This window comes from Trachypithecus francoisi, unplaced genomic scaffold (assembly GCF_009764315.1).
Source record: "Trachypithecus francoisi isolate TF-2019V2 unplaced genomic scaffold, Tfra_2.0 Lachesis_group18, whole genome shotgun sequence".
In the NCBI taxonomy this organism is placed as follows: Eukaryota; Metazoa; Chordata; class Mammalia; order Primates; family Cercopithecidae; genus Trachypithecus; species Trachypithecus francoisi.
In genome coordinates, this window is record NW_022681463.1 from 20666318 (window position 1) to 20686542 (window position 20225).

Consider the following 20225-nt stretch of genomic DNA (forward strand, 5'->3'; position numbering starts at 1 on the left):
TAAGCCATTCTAAAATAGGGACTATTTCTTATTTATATTCTGTAAGAGTGCTGAGTATAAGAATATAAGAGCATTGGTTTAATATTTTAACATATTGAACAAACATGTTTACCAACTGCTTCTTGAGGAAGCTTGAAAATTGTTTACTTATAAGTGTCTATATTAAAAATTATTAGAGGCTAAACCTATAATTTCACAATAGCAAGATCATTCAAATAGAAATCAAAACAAACATTCATGGAACATGTTCATTGCTGTATCTTTAACCCTAGCATGGGTGGGTAATAAATACTTTTTGAGGCCACATGCAGTGATTCATGCCTGTTATTCCAGCATTTTGGGAGGCCAAGGTGGGAAGCCCGGGAGTTTGAGACATGCCTGGCCAACAAGGCGAAATCCCATCTCCACTAAAAAAAATACAAAAATTAGCCGGGCATGGTGGCAGATGCCTGTAATCCCAGCTACCTGGGAGGCTGAGGCAGGAGAATCGCTTGAACCTGGGAGGCAGAGGTTACAGCGAGCCCAGATCACGCCACTGCACTCCAGCCTGGGCGACAGAGTGAGACTTCTTCTTGAAAGACAACCAACCAACCAACCAAACAAACAAACAAACTTTTTGAATAAATTATACATAAGTCAGGACTTGGAGTTAGAACAGAGAGACTTTCTCATTGGTTTATGTAACTGAAAGCCAGGGGCTTTCACTGGCTCCTGGCCCAGCTGGATCCAGAAATCAGTCTCTTCCCCCATTTGGTGCTTCTTTCTTCTGCATTGAATTCACTCTTAGGCAGGTCTGTTTCATGCAGTTGCATGATGACCTTCAGCACCTCTAAGCATACATCCTATTGGTTCAGAAGCCACAGAATAAAAAATCAAAACGAAACTTTCCCAAAATTTCCAACAAAAGTTGCAAAATTGAGTCTCATTGGGCAGACCTTAGGCACAACCTAAGTCATGTGTCCCTGCTGACCTGTGCTTAGAATAGACATGCACCTTTGGGGATGGGGAGGGGAGTGAACCCCATCGAGACTATGGATTGAGAGAGTGGTTACAGGTGATTCTCTAAAGGGAAATTGAGGTGCTGTTACCAAAAGAAGAGAACAGATGCTGGGTAGGCAAAAATGACCATACCTGTCTCCTGGCCCTCATGTAGTTTTTGATCTAGTTGGAGAGGAAAAGACAAACACTTGAAAAACTAAATAACAATATAAATAGATACGTAATAGCTATGTAAGTACTATTGCACAGCAAACAAATGATGTACTCACGTGTGAGTAGGGATGAGATCATCCTGAAGAAGTCCTTAAAAACGAATTCTAAAAGGCACCTATATAAAGTATCTTTGTCATTCTAGGCCACTTCCATTTCTTTACAGAAAAATATGACAAATACTTACAAAGCAACAAAAAATCTATAAATTGATGGTTGGGGTAAAATTTGGTAGAACCACTGTAGAAAATAGTTGGGGATTATCTTGTAAGGTTGAATATATGTGTCATCTGTGACCCAGTGGTCCCACCCCTCAGTGTATGTCTTAGAGAATTGCTTTCATAAGTGTACAAGAATATCCAACATCTTTATCATCAGCACCGAACATAGTCACAAGCCAGAGACTGCGCCAGACATGCACAGCTGTGTCTTCAGCTACTGTGTTCCATGCATTGGCAACAGTATATACAGCATCCTTCACACTAAACTCCTTTTGAAAATCTTCCACACCCACTTCTTTTCACTGCTCCTAGCTTGCTATTCAATAAAGTGTTTTTATATTTACTCCTCATTCACCTAAGCATACCCTGGTTTCATGGCTGAATTAATGAAGTCACATATGGGGGAAAGTACATGGCACAGACATTATTTCTGAGAATTTCAGTTGGAGAATGAGATTATTTGTCTAGGAACAACAAAATCTTGCAGTCATCACCCAGTCCAGCCTCCCTGCAGTGAGCACAAGCTACTGGTAAAAAATGTTTGTGAAATGAACAAACAAACAAAAAATGTCCCTGGTGACTCATACCTTTCTGTAATCATACTAGTGGACTGGTAAGAAATTCACTCCTTGAAAGCAGCAAGGATGCAAGTATTTTACTATCACAGCAAGTTTACATTTATGCATGCCTGCTGCATTAACACATCCCAGCACATTTGTTCTGTCCTTGACCTTCTTAATCCTGTAAGGGCTGTCTCATCAGCTGTAGTCAGTCTCTTTCTGGGGCAATAAAATTGAAACAGTGATGTTTCATCAGCATTACAGACTTGTTCAGCATCAGGTTTTCATCAGTGATGACCCTGGCAAACCCAACAATGAATTTCTTATTTTTATTTATTATTATTTATTATTTTTTATTTATGTCTCACTCTGTCATCCAGGCTGGAGTACATTGGCATGAATACAGCTCGCTGCAGCCTCAGCCCTCTGGGCTCAAGTGATCCTCCCAACACAGCCTTCCAGTTAGCTAAGAAGATGGGTGCATGCCACCATGCCCAGCTGATTTTTTAAAATTAATTTTTATAGAGACAGGTTCTTGCCATGTTGCCTAGGCTGGTCTCGAACTCCTAGGCTCAAGCAATCTTCCCACCTTGGCCTCCCAAAGTTCTGGAATTACAGGCCTCCCAAAGTTCTGGAATCTGGAGCCACAATACCCAGCCCATGCATCAATGAATATATTTGCTGCTTCATCAGCAGCAGATGATTTATCACCAAAAATATTTAAACATTTAATGCTATGTCTTTTCTTAAGTACCTGCAACCAGCCTGTTGAATATTCATAAATCCCTTCAATTTTCAGTTCATCATGATAGATGTTTGCTTGTTTCATGATCAACATACCAATAAGTGGCATGTGTCTACCATCATGCAGACAGATCCACACTTTCAATACACCATCAAGATCTTCATTTTTAGTTTTATGCAGCATTTCTTGATTTTTCAATTTCTGTTCATCACTTTCAACATAGAACTTTCAACAGTTCATCCTTCTGTTTCTTCAGGTCCTATATGGTAGTCACTCCAATATCATACTCTCCTGTAAGATGCTTCTCACTTACACAGCTGTCTAGTTTCTCCAACATCTTGACAGTCTGTGCTACAGATAAACATAAATGCATTTTCTTATCACTGTCACCCAGAGGGACATCTGCAGGCCTTTTTCTTTTTTTTTTTTTTTTTTTTTTTTTTTTTAGCACTTTCAACAATATCTTCACACTGTAGAGCAGAGAATAAGTTAAAAAACAGGCCGGGCATGGTGGCTCACACCTGTAATCCCAGCAGTTTGGGAGGCCAAGGAGGGCAGATCACCTGAGGTCAGGAGTTCAAGACCAGCCTGACCAACATGGAGAATCCCATCTCTGCTAAAAATAAAAAATCAGCTGGGCATCATAGTACATGCTGCTAATCTCAGCTACTCAGGAGGCTGAGGCAGGAGAATCATTTGAACCTAGGAGGCGGAGGTTGCAGTGAGCTGAGATTGCGCCATTGCACTTGGGCAACAAGAATGAAACTCTGCCTTGAAAAAAATAAAATAAAATAAAACAAAACAAAAACAGAGTAAGTGATGACCATAGGTCTTGGCCCCTTGTGGGGTATCATGGGGAACCTGCCAGTGGAGCATCCACCTGCACATATACCATTTTATTACCCTTTGTGGATGTGTTTGCACGGGGGAATTTCAGCGTGTGTTAAAAATGTACATCGCAGCTGAAAGAGGGTGGGAGGGTCTTTTTCCCTTGGGGACACTGAATAAATTCTATGTGTGGCCTTTGTTTTGACTGCAACCTGTCACACGAGGCCCAGTGTGGAATTTTTTACTTGTGGTGTCACATTGGCACACAAAAAGTTTTGGATTTTGGAGCATTTGGGATTTTGGGTTTTTGGATTAGGGATGCTCAACTTGTAGTATATTCACACAATAAAATACTATACAGTGGTGAAAAATGAAAGAACTACAGAGACACACAACAACAAAATGTATCTTGAAAACCTGACTGAAGAAGTCACATCCAGTATAACCCCATTTTTACAAAGCTCAAAACCATGAAAAATGAAACAATATGTTGTGTGGGGTATTATTGTTTCTATATAAAGTATTATACAATAAAACATTTTAAGTGCCTTCAGTCATAGCTTCAGGAGTCAAAAAAAGTAAAAATAAAAGAGAAAAAAATCCATAAACTCTTATATTTGTGCTTCCTGAAAATCTGTTTATGGATTATTTTCTTTGAAAGGAAAAAATCCTCTCAGTTTCTGTTAGCCATTTAATATATTTTTTATAAAATGATTGCAGAGAATTTTTAATCTATAATAGTAGACAGAGTAGAACAGCAAAGCCCCATGTATTTATCAACTAGCTCTAGCAGATATTAACCCTTGGTAGTTCTTCCCCATCTACACTTCCATCGATTATCCCTACCCTGTGTATTAAGTTGAAGCAAATATCCATGCATCATCATTTCATAATGGCATTCATCCATACATATTTCAGTATGTAGCTCCAAAAGTGACACTCTTAAGAAACCCACAATATCATTCTTACACTTTTTAAAAGCCACAATTCCTGGCTGGGCACGGTCGCTCACGCCTGTAATCCCAGCACTTTCTCAGGCTGAGGAGAGCGGATCACCTGAGGTTGGGAGTTCGAGATCAGCCTGGCCAACATGGTAAAACCCATTCTCTACTAAAAATACAAGTTAGCCAGGTGTGACGGCACTTGCCTGTAGTCCCAGCTACTCAGGAGGCCGAAGCAGGAGAATCACTTGAATCTGGGAGGTGGAGGTTTCAGTGAGCCAAGATCGAACTGCTGCACTTCAGCCTGGGCGATAGAGTAAGAGTCTGTCTAAAAACAAACAAACAAACCAAGCCACAATTCCTTAACATGAAAAAATACCTAGAATTGAAATTTCCAATTATCTCTTTTATGTCAAAAAGTTGTTTTGGTAGGGTTTTTTGTTTTTTGTTGTTGTTTTTGTTTTTGAGACAGGGTCTCACTCTGTCGCCCAGGCTGGAGTGCAGTAGCACAGTCTTGGCTCACTGCTACCTCCGCCTCCCGGGTTCAAGCGATTCTCCTGCCTCAGCCTCTGGAGTACCTGGGACTACAAGCATGCCCCACCACGTCTGGCTAATTTCTGTATTTTTAGCAGAGACAGGATTTCACCATGTTGGCCAGGCTGGTCTCAAACTCCTGACCTCAAGTGAGGTCAAAGTGCTGGGATTATAGGCGTGAGCCACCGCATCCAGGTGTTTTGGTAGTTTTTTAAAAGCAAGATTCAAATAAGGGACACTTTTTCTTTTCTTTCTTTCTTTTTTTTTGGTCTAGTTGATATGTCTGTTGAGTATTGTTTTATTTTGTTTTTCTGTAGTTAGTCATCTTCCATTTCTTGTTTCTTTGCAATTTTTTAAAATTGAACAGTCTACGTTGTTTTGTCCTGTAGAGTTTCTCTTCTTCTGCATTTTGTTGATCGCATCTTGTGATAAGTCTATCCTGTTCCTTTGTCTTCTGTTTTTCTAGGAAATTGAACATTGGATCTGGAGGCTTGATCAAGTTCAGGCTGTATTCTTTGACAAGTCCACTTTGTTGGGTGGTTGTATCCTTGTATCAAAAAGCACGTGATCTTTGGTTATTTTTGTGATGTTAGCAGGCATTGATGCTCAATGCACAGATCCATTCATTATTTGGAGTTGCAAAACAGGAATAGTTTCTTGTCCCACCCCTTCTTTATTTATTAGCAGAAATACTTGTATAAAGAGTAAGGTCTGCTCATTAACTAGTACAGTTTATACAGGGAAGACATGGTAAACGTTTGATTTTTTTTCACTTTATCAATCTTCAAAATTATGATTTGATTTCCTTCAGTGATGATCATTTTTTGGTATTATTATGAACTAATGTATGTAATCATGTTTGATGCATTTCAATTCATTGCAGTTACAATTCTTGTCCTTCATTCCTTCTTTTTCTATATTATTGTTTATCCAGTGGAAGCAGTTACTATTTTTACTGATGCTGAAGCTCTCGCATCTTTGGTTATTGGGAGCCTTTTCAAACTGACCCCTAAGTCCATTAGACAAGATCCCAGTAATCTTTGATTATGTCCTTTCTTTCTGGTTTGACAAGATTTTCTGGCATCATCTTAAAATTTCCTGCCCCAAACCTGTGATACACACAGTTGGCATCTTGGGTGCTAGAGGTGCTCACTGTTACTAGGCTCACCATTGTTTCTTGGTTTTTGCAGTGGACGGCACTAGGAAAGTATACATATTAAAAATACACTACATGTAGAGTTCATAGCAATACTTCTATTTTAAATTCAGAGCTACAGGGTTTTACTCAGTCTTGGCTGTCTTTTATTGGTAAGGTTATTTTTCCTTGTTAAGAATGGTCCTTCTCGCCGGGCGCGGTGGCTCACGCCTGTAATCCCAGCACTTTGGGAGGCCGAGACGGGCTGATCATGAGGTTGGGAGATCGAGACCACCCTGGCTAACACGGTGAAACCCCTTCTCTAGTAAAAATACAAAAATTAGCCGGGCGCGGTGGCGGGTGCCTGTAGTCCCGGCTACTCGGGAGGCTGAGGCAGGAGAATGGCGTGAACCCGGGAAGCAGAGCTTGCAGTGAGCTGAGATCGCACCACCGCACTCCAGCCTGGGTGACAGAGCGAGACTCCGTCTCAAAAAAAAAAAAAAAAAAAAAAGAATGGTGGTTCTCAAAACATTTAATATTTAGTTTAAAAACTTGCTTTAGTAGTTGATCATTTTTACTAATTAATAAATTTAATTGGCAATGTTTCATTTTTTCTCACAGTTCTAATTAAACTCACTCAAAGAAAAGTATCATAAATATAGGATTATTTTCCTAAAGAAAATTTTAAATTATAATATTTTATATCTAACTAGTTCAAAACATTTCATGTCTTTTCTAGTAGTGTTAGTAATCTGTAATGTTGGTTAAGTTAGTATTTTCCAGTTTGGGGTCTGAAAGTCCAAAAAATGATTTTTGACTTTTGAATAGTCAGTCATCCAGCTTGCTTTGTTTAAACACTCCATGTTTTGTTCACGTAAAACATGTGATACTAAATCAGAAAAGTTATCTAGTCTTGCATTTTAAAAAGTGTCTTGTAAGAGAGCTTAGTGATGGCTTACAATGGCATCATCATGTGAAAAGATAGGCCCAAACATTCAGTTGCTTCCCGTAAGACAAAGATATTATCAACCCTAATTAGCAGGTTAGTGGGGAGTTAGGATTAAATACCAATCTAGGATTAAATGCTTGAAGGGTGCTTCCCAAGTAGGCTCTTCTCACTTCTCTCTTCATAAGAAATATAGAAATTGAACAACTCGTCCAAAGTCACACCATTACTTGATAAAACTGGAGAGATCCTTGACTATAAAAGGCCAGTGTCCATGCGTGTTCTCTCCACCAAGACAAACTGTTGTGACTTTAAAGTATGTGAACTATACACTTGCCTAGATCTCTACATACTTATCCTTTATCTTATTTGTGTACATATGTATATACATATCTACATGTGTGTATGTGCATAAACATATACATACATATATACATATGCACATACATATATAAAAAACATAAGGGATGAGTATGTAGAAGGCTAAGCATGTATATTACTCACAGGTATAACCAATACATAAACATGGCTGACACAGCTTTTTCAGATAATGAGTTCTATATATTTACTATAGGTTTTAACAACTTGTCTTTGAAGTACATGCTTAATTTGGATCATAAATCCAAGGACCGAGTTTACTTTCCAGTCTTGACCTTGTTTAATTCTCAGCTTGTGCTCAAGAAATATTAAATTGTAGCCATACCATACCATGCCACCCTGAATGCACCCTGAATGAAGGTTAGCAGGCTTGATTAGTACTTGGATGGGAGATCGCCTGGGAATACCAGGTGCTGTAGGTTAAAAAAAAAAAAAATGTGGCCATGGCTGGGTGTGGTTGCTCATGCCTGTAATCCCAGCACTTTGGGAGGCCGAGACAGGTGGATCACTTGAGGTCAGAAGTTCAAGACCAGCCTGGCCAACATAGTGAAACCCTATCTCTACTAAAAATACAAAAATTAGCCGGGCATGGTGGCACATGCCTGTAATCCCAGCTACTCAGAAGGCTGAGGCAGAAGAATCGCTTGAACCCGGGAGGCGGAGGTTGCAGTGAGCCGAGATTGTGCCACTGCACTCCAGCCTGGGCAACAGAGTGAGACCCTGTCTCAAAAAATAAATAAATAAATAAATAAAATAAAATAAAAAGTAGCCAAAATGCTACAAGAAACAAAGTGAACATTTCAAAATCAAAAGTCATATCAAGGGAAAAATTCAATAGGTTATTTATGGAAAAGTAAGCCAACAGTCATTCTGATCTCAACTTTTCCAAGCAAAATAGATTGTAAGAAAAAGAACAATGTTCCAAGTAGGACATTGTTAAATATCCTACAGTAAATGTTCTGCTTTCTATAATCTTTACTTACATAGCTGTCTAATAGAGCAAAATCTGGCCCTTGTACTATATATTCCTGAAGCAAGGTGGGCAACTCAATTCTAGCATTTCAGCCATTAACTTTAAATTTCTTACAACTCTAATATCTACTGGATGTACTTGTTGGCAAACCTGTTAGCTTTTCAAATATATTACACATCATACCTAGTAACTATGAGGACTCATTTGTCACAATCTGGCTAAAGAAACTGTTGCTAAATTTTGTGTTTCTGGGTAGAAGAAAGGAAAGTGAGCTAAATTGTATACTTCCAACACCATTCCACAAATGTGGAAGCCAACGGGTGAATACTAAAGAAAATGAAATGAGACATATCTGAAAAGTAGCTGCTGTACTTATGAGCTAATCGCACCTCAAAGCATAACATTGTTTTTAAAAAAATAACAGCAGCAATAAAATCCTATTATGGATTAATCTTGTGCCAAATTTTGTTTTTTAATCAAATCTATTTTGAGCTAAAGAAAATACAAAAATGCAAATGAGGGCCCTGATCCTCCAGATCTTGTGAACATGTAAGGGCTGATACACTTCAAAGATTTTTTTTTTTTTAACTCATAAATTTAAATCATTATACCACACAGCAAAACATACTTATTTGTAAACCTTTTAATTTTGTATTCCATGTAAAGTTTCAGCCTAATAGAGGTCTTTAGGAGAGAGAGTTTTAAAAATCCTAAAATTAGATGTTTGCTCAATACATACTGATTTAATTTCTCAACAATGTCCTATGCTCCTAGAATGTGAGTGAGAATTCAGTTGTTTCACAAGGCAAGCAAAGCTAAATGACAACAGCAAAACCATGTTTGAAAAGAGTCGGTGCCATCAAATATGCAGCCCCATCCTCTTCAGATACACACACCACTTGAACACAAAGGGTGAGCAAGTTCATCGACTGGTTGTTTGTGCAATATTCCCCTGTGTGCTTTCTCCATCTGGGATGAAATATTCATTAGTAGACCTAAACAAACTCTTCAGAACATTTTTATCTCAAAGTGAGAAAATGCTATTCAAACAGGCTGCTAATGAAGCCATCCACCATCTTGTTTGATGTTGTTCTTGTAGTTAAAGAGTGTCTCAAAGGCTTCAGGCAGTGCCGCCTCTCATTTGGCAACTGTTTTAACCTTTGTAGGGCAATTGTGTAGCTTGAACACAGGCTTTTCCTATAAAATGCCAACCCACGTGCTGTAAATGTAAATATGGCAATATTCACCAGCATCAACTGTGTAGTATCAGGCATCACATAAACTATATTTTACTGCATGAGATTACACTGTAGAAGTACATAATAACATATCATTATAAAGACACTTTTTCTTCAAATTCAAAGCATAAGAAAGAATGTGTTTTAGTTTCTGTCCTGAAGCCAGAGAATCCATTAGTATTGGGGAATAAATGTATACTGTTGGTAAAATATGTAAAAGAAGCATTTTGTATATATACCTTTCACAAGAATATCTCATACTACCTATAGGCAAATATATAATGTGAAATAATTTTATATTATTTCAAGATGTGTGTGTATATGTGTGTCATAGACACGAAACTATAAGTCAAGTAAAAACAAATAAGATGAAATGTTTACATTAAGATTGTAATGATGCAAAGGCGTTTTAAGATGCTCTTGTCATCCATGCAATTACTACTTTTGTTCCGTTGGGTGACTACGGTGATCAGGAAGATGATTTTGTAGGATTTGAGCTGACACAAAATGTGTGCCAGAGCCCATAGGTACTATGTAGAAAGTCACCAAATACAGTATTCTGTACCACATGACACAGATAGTTCAAACAATATTCATTTGAAGACAAAACTTAATATTTAACGCCAATGAAATTGCCCTTCTTCATGTACTTTCTGTTTTAATTCATGACACACTCTGTGGTAGGCAGAATTCTAAGAACCCCCAGGGACCCACACTTTTGAGCATAAGCAGGACCATGGATGTGATGAAAGAGCCCTCCAGTGATACCCCATGTGGCAAAAGTGAAGGGATCGTGCAGATGTCATTCAAGTCAAGTCCCTCCCCGGCTGGCCTTGAGTTAATGAAAAGAATGCTAAGCCTGGGTGGGCCTGATGTAATCAGGTGAGCCCTTTAAAGAGGGCCTAGAAATAAACTAAACTCTACAAGTCAGAGAGATCCTCCTGCCGCCCCTGAAGAAGTGAACTGCTATGCTGAGAGAGGACCTGTGAGAGGGCCACATGGTGAGGAACTGGGAGCAGCCTCTAGATACTAAGAGTGGCTGTGGCTGACAGCCAGTAAGAGAACAGGGACTGAATTCTGCTATCAACCACACAGGCTTGGAAGAACATTATGGGCTGCAGAAAAGAACACAGCCACTCTGACATCTTTGTTGAAGCTTTGTAAGACCCAGGGCAGAGGACGCAGCTCACCTGAGCCCAGGAGTTCGAGAGCAGCCTACACAACATAGTGAGATCTCATCTCCACAAAAAATTTTTTTAAATGAGGTGGGAAGCTCGTATGAGCCCGGGAGGTTGAAGCTATAGTGAGTTGTGATTGTGCCACAGCACTTTTACCTGGGTAACAGAGGGAGATCCTGCCTCAAAAATAAATAAGTAAATAAGAAATAAATAGGCCAGGCAGGGTGGCTTATGCCTGTAATCTCAGCACTTTCGGAGGCCGAGGCAGGCGGGTGGCTTGAGCCCAGGAGTTCAAGACCAGCCTGGCCAACATGGTGAAACCTTGTCTTTACCAAAAACACAAAAATTAGCCAGGTATGGTGGCAGGCACCTAAAGTCCCAGCTACTCCAGAGGCTGAAGCACAAGAATCACTTGAACCCAGGAGGCAGAGGCTGCAGTGAGCCAAGATTGCAGCACTGCACTCCAGCCTGGGTGACAGAGTGAAACCCTATCTCAAAAATAAACACATAAATACATGAATAAAATTTGTATTCCTTAGTCTGTTATTCAAAAGGCTTTTTGATTGGCCACCTTGCTAGCCTCTTCTGGTACTCTCCAAATTGTACCTTGCCCTCTGGACTTACCAAACAACATGTATTTCCCCAAATAAGCTCATTCAAACCTCTGCTTTGCATGGGTCATTTAGTTTGCTTGGAATGCCCTTCCTTCCTTGGGCCTTCTGGTAAACTTCCTGGCTCATTCTTCAAGATTCCAATATCTTCACCTTCCCTTTCATCACCATGAAGCCCTCCCTGTCCACCATCAAAACCCTGCAGTTGCTTTCTCCAGTCTTTCCATTAAACTGTGTGCAGAACTCCTCTGGTACTTGCTCACTGTAATGCCTGTATCTGATTCCATGCCTATCTGTTACCTGTAAGAGCTTCCTGAGGACAGAGCCTCCATCCCCTTTCTCATTCCTTTGGATCTTCACCTCTACTCTAACACACCCCTTGGGACATAGCAGGCAGTGAGTAAAACTTCACGAATGAAAGAAGATATAGTAGGAACTCAATAACATCATCACATGTTGTTTATGAAACTTCCACAAATGCTTGGCATTGTACAATGTGCTATGTAAAGTTTAAAAGGTACAATGAACTGAGATCATAAACTAATATTGCTGACAAAGATAAACCATGAAAACACTACAAGTAGGAAGGAAATTAAAACAAACTAAAATTGACAGCAGAAATACTATTACATTTGTGCTATGAATAAATTAACTGCAAAGTAAAAAAGTTAATTTGGGCATGAAATAGAAACCCAGAATTGAATAAGAAGTGAATTTCACTATAGAGGGGGAAGGCTACTATCATGGAATCCTGCCCTTTCTCTCCTTTGCTGTCCTATAAAACTCACCTAGTGCCTCCCACATGCCAGATGGAGAGCCCGATAAAACAGGTCCACTCCAGTCTAGCGGAACTTTTAGTGAAGATGCATTTCTGTTATGGTACCTTCCCCTTTGATGAAAGAGGCTACTTGCCTTTACAAATCTTTAAGAAATGATTTAGCATTGTTTATAAAAATGGAAAATCCACATGTCTAGGGATTCATTAAATAAGTTATTTCACACAGTGGAATAGTGTTCAGGCATTTTAACTGGTGCTAAAAATTAATATATCCTGAACATGATGAAATAATATTATAGAATTATCCATTTAATATGTGCATGATATTTATATTATACTTAAGTGTAAGGGGAAAAATCTTCAAGAATATACACAAATTTATTAACAGTGGTGTCTAGCTAGTAGGGATAGGTTTTTCTGTTTTTGCTTATAATATTCTTTGCTTGATTATACTTTCTGATCTTCCCCTATTAAATTCCTCTAATTTTCCTATGTATTTAGTTTTACAATGGAGTATGAGAAAAAAGGAATTTTCAATTAAAACGAAAAAATACTTCTCTTTTCTTTTGAGACAGGGTCTCTGTCACCCAGAGTGGAGTACAATGGTATGATCATGGCTCATTGCAGCCTCGACCTCCTGGGCTCAGGTGATCCTCCCGCCTCAGTCTCCCAAACAGCTGGGACTAAATTTTTAAAATTTTTGTATACTTCATGTTCGCCCAGGTAATTTTCATATTTTTTGATGAGACGGGATCTCACTATGTTGCTCAGGCTGGTCTCAAAAACTCCTGGGCTTAAGCAATCCTCCCACCTCAGCCTCTCAAAGTGCTGCAGGTAGTCATTAGGAAGTCATTTTTCCCATTAGCAAACTTATTTAGGCTAGTGGTCATCTTTCAACAAATATCTATTGAGTACCTATTATGTGGTAGTCTTCCTGCTAAGTTTTGAGAATAGACTAGTGATACAGTTCTTGCCCTCAAGGAGTTCAAAGTGTAGAGAAGAGGAAGAAGGTGGAAAATTGAAGTGCAGTATGGCAAGGCGAGAACCACAGGAGCATAAGGGAAGGGTATCTAACCCACCTGGGAGCCAGGGGAGCCAGAGAGGCTTCCCAGAGGAGCTCGTACCTAAGTTGAGCCCTGAAGATCAAAAGCCAGGGCTTTTATTATTAATCTTATTAATAATAAGATCTTATTAATCGTTTTCTTAAAAATTAACAAACAGCTTCCTTCTTTCAATAGCTGATGAGAGCCAAAATGGATGAGGATGTGTATTGACTTTGAGTTTTCCTTTCATGGAGTCCATTAACTAATACTCTCAGATGTCCTGTGGTCCCCAACTCAGGGCTGAGAGAGGCTCTCAGTGGCTAGTTGTCCTTTCCTTTGCTTCCAGGCAGCACCACCAGCATTGGACTATGGCCACTGACTTTTGGCAGCGGGGAGCGTGCGCATTCACTAAGTTCTTTCTAAAAGTCTAACCTAAATTGCTTTTACCGTAGTTTTGAATTATTGCGTATAATTCTGTTATCTGTGAAATATAAAAGAGCTATGTCCTCCACATCGTACACTTCCCCTTCATTTACTTAAAAAAAAAAAAAAGAAAGTCTTGCTCTGTTGCTCAGGCTGGAGTGCAGTGGGGTGATATCATAGCTCACAGCAGCTCTGGGCTCAAGTGATCCTCTCACCTCAGCCTCCTGAGTAGCTGGAACCCAGGCGCTTACCACCATGCCCAGATATATATATGATGTTGCTTACATGGATGTATACATCTATCAAAATTCACCAAAATGTATACTTAATATCCATGCATTTTACTCTATGTAAATTTTACCCAAAAATACTTCTTAAAGATAGCATTATAATCACAGCTATGAAGGGGGCTGACAAATGAAGTTGTTCCACATAAGATGGGGGCTTAACTAACTAGGCACAAAGCATAGAAGCAAAATTCACATTGGACTTAAAATCCAATGACTAAGCTATAGACTAGTGATACAGTATATCACTAGTGTATACTAGTATAGACTATACTAGTGTACGTATGTGTGTGTGTGTGTGTGTATGTGTATATATATATATATTTGTAGAGATGGAGTCTCACTATGTTGCCAGTCTGGTCTCGAACTCCTGGGCTCAAGCGATCCTCCCACCCCAGCCTTCCAAAGTGCTGGGATTACAGGTATGAGCCACCTAGCCCAGCCTCATTCACATTTTTGTTTTTAATAAGTCCCCTCAGCCTTTTCTTTAACCCTTGTAACTATCTGCCATTTTACATTTCCTCATAGGATCTACTTCACATTGTTTTAGCTAATTGTCTTCTACTCTCTTCAATAGTCCTCTCAAAATATTAAAATCCAATTTAATCTAACATTCCACTGAGTTTAGCCTAGCTAGACTAAGTAAAACAAAATAATAAATTTCCAGTTCTTCCATGTAATGCTTCCATTTAACATATTCAGGTCTTATAGAGTAAAATCTACTCTATAACTTAGTCATTGGATTTTAAGTCCAATGTAAATTTTGCTTCTATGCCTTGTGTCTAGTTAGTTAAGCCCCCATCTTATGTGGAACAACTTTATTTGTTAGCTCCCTTCATAGCTGTGATTACAATGGCATCTTTAAAAAAATTTTTTTAGGTAAAATTTACATAGAGTAAAATGCATGGATCTTAAGTGTACATTTTGGTGAATTTTGCTAAGTATATACATCCATGTAACCAATATCCAATCAAAATAAGAATATTTCTAGCACCCCAGAAAGTTCTCTTGTGTCCCCTTCTAATCAGCTCTTACTCTTCTTATTTCTGTCACCATAGATCAGTTTTGCCTGTTCTGGTCTTGGTTCTACTTCTATGTGACCACATATTCTTCAGCAAATGTTTATCCCTGGAGGCTTTAGATTCCTGGTCAGTAAAATAAGGGGATTATTTTAATAGAATCTCTAAGACTCCTTTTCAGATCTAAGATTTTTTTCTTTTTTTTTAAAGACAGAGTCTCACTCTGCCATCCAGGCTGGACTGCAGTGGTATGATCTCGGCTCACTGCAACCTCCGCTGCCTGGGTTCAAGTGATTCTTCTGCCTCACCCTCCGGAGTAGCTGGGACTACAGGCGCACGCCACCACGCCTGGCTAATTTTTGTATTTTTAGTAGAGACAGGGTTCCACCATATTGGCCAGGCTGGTCTTGAACTCCTGACCTCGTAATCTGCCCGCCTCGGCCGCCCAAAGTGCTGGGATTACAGGCAAGAGCCACTGCGCCTGGCCCAGATCTAAGATTTTAAGAATTGCCACTCTGCTCTGATCAAAATAGTCAAATGTTTAGGATAAAATGTTTCACATCCCCTTGCTGCACTCTAGCACTTAGGGAAGATGCTAGGGCTGTCAAAGTACTCTTCCATGTACATTTTTTTAAAAATCACTAGAAAAGAAAAAATAAAAGTAGGCCAGGCACGGTGGCTCACACCTGTAATTCCAGTACTTTGGGAGGCTGAAGCGGGTAGATCACCTGAGGTCAGGAGTTTGGGGCCAGCCTGACCAACATGGTGAAACCCTGTCTCTATTAAAAATACAAAATTAGCCAGGTGTAGTGGTGCACACATGTAATACCAGCTACTTGGGAGGCTGAGGCAGGAGAATCACTTGAACCTGGGAGGCGGAGGTTGCAGTGAGCTGAGATTTCACCATTGCACTCCAGCCTGGGCAACAAGAGCAAAACTCCATTTCTAAATAAATAAATAACTAGATATTAATCTTTGATTTTTAAATATTAAAAGTTCTTTTACAAGTTTTCTCATTACAAAGAGTAAAACATGATCTTTGTAGAGTACTTGGAAAATGAAGAAAAGGATAAATAAGAAAATCTAAATTCTACCACCCTGAGATAATCATCAAGATTTGGTTGTATTTTTTCAGTTCTTATATAATAGTATATAAAGTAGTGCAAAGTTGGAATTGGAGAATATTGGCATATAGGAAGTTTTCCTTTTTTTAACAACATTTACTTTATCATGACAATTTGTACATCAGTATTCTTTAAAAATGTCTTTGCAGGATGGATTGGAACAATTTAGAAAAAGAAAATGTTGGATCCCAACCTGACCCTTTACACAGTAGTTCTTGAGTCTGGTTGTACATCTCAAGTCACCTGCAGAAATTCAGAAATAATACAGTGACCACACCCACCCTCAGAGATTCTTCATGAATTAGTCTGGGATGGAATCTAGGTAAGAATATTTTTTTTCTCATATGATTCTAATGCATAGCCTGGATGAGAACTATTGTTTTATATAAAAATAAATTCCAAGTAGATTAAAGATTGATTGTAACAATTGAAGCCACGGCATTAGCGTATCCAGATGCCAGTGAAGATGGAATCTCAGGCACTGAAGAAAACCAAACACAGGAACCCCAGAGGAAAATACTCACATACTTGATGACATGAAAACTTTACATTTCTGTATGCCAAAGCAATTATATAAAAAAACTGAAAAGCAAATCACAAAGCAGGAAAAATATTTTCAATATGCATTGTAGGCACAGTTCTTAGAAAGTGTAAAGAAAAAGATGAAGAGCTAACAGAAAAGGCCAAGCATAGGCAAATAACCCAGAAAAAAGTCATTATATATATGGAGATAAAAAGCATTTCCTTTTCAAATAAAAAATAATCTTCACTTCAGAATCTATTCCTCCCTTTCTGACTCCTCCACGGCCACTCTCTCTGCCCTACCACTTATAACCCAGGGGCTGTACAGCAGTGTTTACATTCCTGCCCAGAATCTCCTTAAAAAAAAAAAATCAAACTCAAAGCAGATATATTAAAACTAAAACATGAATATATAAAGAGGAAAGTCATACTGGACACATAAAGATCTCATAAAACCAGATGCAAAGGAATGTAGCATCATGTTATTACTGCCTGAGTCCAGCTCTGCACAGGTTCAACTTGCAATAAAAGGAAGTCTTTTCAATCTGCTCTAGTGACTTTACCCTTATTAGAATGCATACTCATTATTTTCTGATTACTCCTCTACATAAAACATATCATTTTGTACCTCGGTTTCCCACACCCCTAGTATGGTATTTATATTTTATCTCTAAAGATTGTAATAAATCACTTCAAACACAATAACCCATTTAAGAATGGATTTCATAGGCAAAAAGGTGCACCTTTAGTGAGTGATTGCAATCATCAGATGATCCAATTCTCCTGAAGCATGTATTATACAGTGTGTACACAAATGATGTAGCAGTGTAGAAGAGGCTATTACAGGCTGAGTGAGTCAACTCCACTCAGTGTGTACTTCCTAGTTTCAGGATGTATCCATAGGAACCCTTTGAAATGTTTTGTTTTATTAATTTGGCTCCTTTCTAGTTTTCACTAGAGCCAACGCTTTCAAGATAATGCAGTTTAGACATGTCACAGCTGTTGAAATTCAGCATAAGCTTGAGCTGACAGTGGTGTATCATCAAGAATCAGAAAAACCAAAACAACATTATGATAAAGAGAAGTATGAAAAATACGGAGGAGACAAAGGCAGGAAATATTGCCTTACCGACTTAAAGCAGAGCCCTGAAGGGAAACATCTGGTTTGGAGCAAACGGTGATTCCTTTTTTTTTTTTTGAGATGGAGTCTCGCTCAGTCGCCCAGGCTGGAGTGCAGTGGCACAATCTCGGCTCACTGCAAGCTCTGCCTCCCAGGTTCACACCATTCTCCTGCCTCAGCCTCCTGGGTAGCTGGGACTACAGGTGCCCGCCACCACGCCCGGCTAATTTTTTCTATTTTTTAGTAGAGACAGGGTTTCACCATGTTAGCCAGGATGGTCTCGATCTCCTGACCTTGTGATCCGCCCGCCTCTGCCTCCCAAAGTGCTGGGATTACAGGCTTGAGCCACCGCGCCTGGTCTCCATGATTCTTTTAGCATACTGAAGAGTTCTCACTGTATAGAGTAAGGAGTGGCCAGATCTGAGAGAGGGGTTCCTGGAAGTTGAAGAACAGACAGGGAAATGTTGCTCTCTGGAAAGGAATTCATATTTTAAAAGGTGAAAGACCTATGACCTTAAAATCTAGATAGAAGCCATAATCTGCAATTTTTGCTATGTGTTTAAAACCCAACCTTCCTCTGCCGGGATGTTTTCCATCTTGAATTCTCAGGTTAACTCTATGAACCACTCTATATTCTTTGAAGAACAATCAAAGATTTAATTCACAGGGATTTAAAAGGATTGTTAGTTTGGAAATATTAAAATTTAACAACTATCAGGTATTATTTATTTCCACAAAAGCTGCTGTCTTTACAAAATGAAATAAAACATAGTCTACTAATTTGATGAGGAACATAAGTTAGAGCAATTTGTGCTGTATTCAGAAAGAAACCACTTTGCACTGAAACGATCCGTCTCTTACTTCCCCAGGCCCCCTCGCCACAAAAAAAAAAAAAAAAAAAAAAAGCCTTTACAAACTTTGACTTCTGAGTAAGTCTTAAAAACTAATCTTCTGAAAGATCTATAAGGCTCACAGGCTAGGCAAGAGATTTAAAAGTTTATTTTGTGTGGGAGTAAGTTGGAATGCAGTCATGTGTGAATTAGATAGAATCTTGAACATATCCCAAACACACCTACTTTCTGTTCTAACCACATATGTATGATTGTTTAAAACAAACATTTCATCTCATGGACATTTAAATATTATCTCCACGAACAGACAGATTAAGAAGAACATCAGGCTCACTGCAAATTTTACACACAACCTTCAGGTCTATAAACAATGAGCATTGCACTGAGTGGGAACAAGCACCACATATAATCTTTACAACAATCCCATGAGCTCCTAATAACTCATCTCTCAGATTTGGCCACTTCTCACTCTATCTTGTAGGACATATTTCTGTACTAAAAGAGTCACTGTTTGCTCTGAACCAGATTACAATTGAGAAAATTGTTGAAAAATGGCAGAGCCAGGATTTGAATTCAGGTCTGTCTTGCCACGAAGGCCACGCTCTTTTCCAGTATATCATAATACCTTCTAATTGTGGAAGGTTTCAACATCATTTATACCTAACCAGCCATATTCTAAAGCACCTAGTGGCAATAAATCTGAAATATAAGTGATGTATAAAGCAAAAATGGAAACAGTACAACTAGTCAGGCGTGGTGGCTTATGCCTGTAATCCCAGCACTTTGGGAGGCTGAGGCGGGTGAATCACTTGAGTTCGGGAATTTGAGACCAGCCTGGCCGACATGGTGAAACCCCGTCTCTACTAAAATTACAAAAATTAGCAGGGCATGGTGGTGGGAGCCTATAATCCCAGCTACTTGGGAGGCTGAAGCAGGAGAATTGCTTGAACCCAGGAGGTGGAGGTTGCAGTGAGCTGAGATTGTACCACTGCACTCCGGCCTGGGCAACAGAGCAAGACTCTCGTCTCAAAAACAAACAACAACAAAAAAATACAGCTGATTTTAAATAGACTTTTCAGAGCAAACAGATATGACTTGAGAGTGAATCTGAATGTTCCCATTCTTCATACTGCTAGAGTTTATACCCTATTAAGTACCCAGATTTTTTTTTTTTTAAACAGAGTCTTGCTCTGTCGCCCAGGCAGGAGGGCAGTGGCACGATCTCAGCTCACTGCAACCTCTGCCTCCTGGGTTCAAGTGATTTTCCTGCCTCAGCCTCCCAAGTAGCTGGAATTACAGATTACAGCCACATGCCACCATTCCCGGCTAATTTTTGAATTTTTAGTAGAGACGGATTTTCACCATGTTGGCCAGGCTGGTTTTGAACTCCTGACATCAAGTGATCCACCCGCCTCGGCCTCCCAAAGTTCTGGGATTACAGGTGTGAGCCAGCGCATCCAGCCTTTTTAAAAAAAATCTCATCAATTTGGGATAAAACTTCCCAAAATGTATTGAATGATGGTTCTACATCAGGAAATCTATTACTACAGTTCACCATATT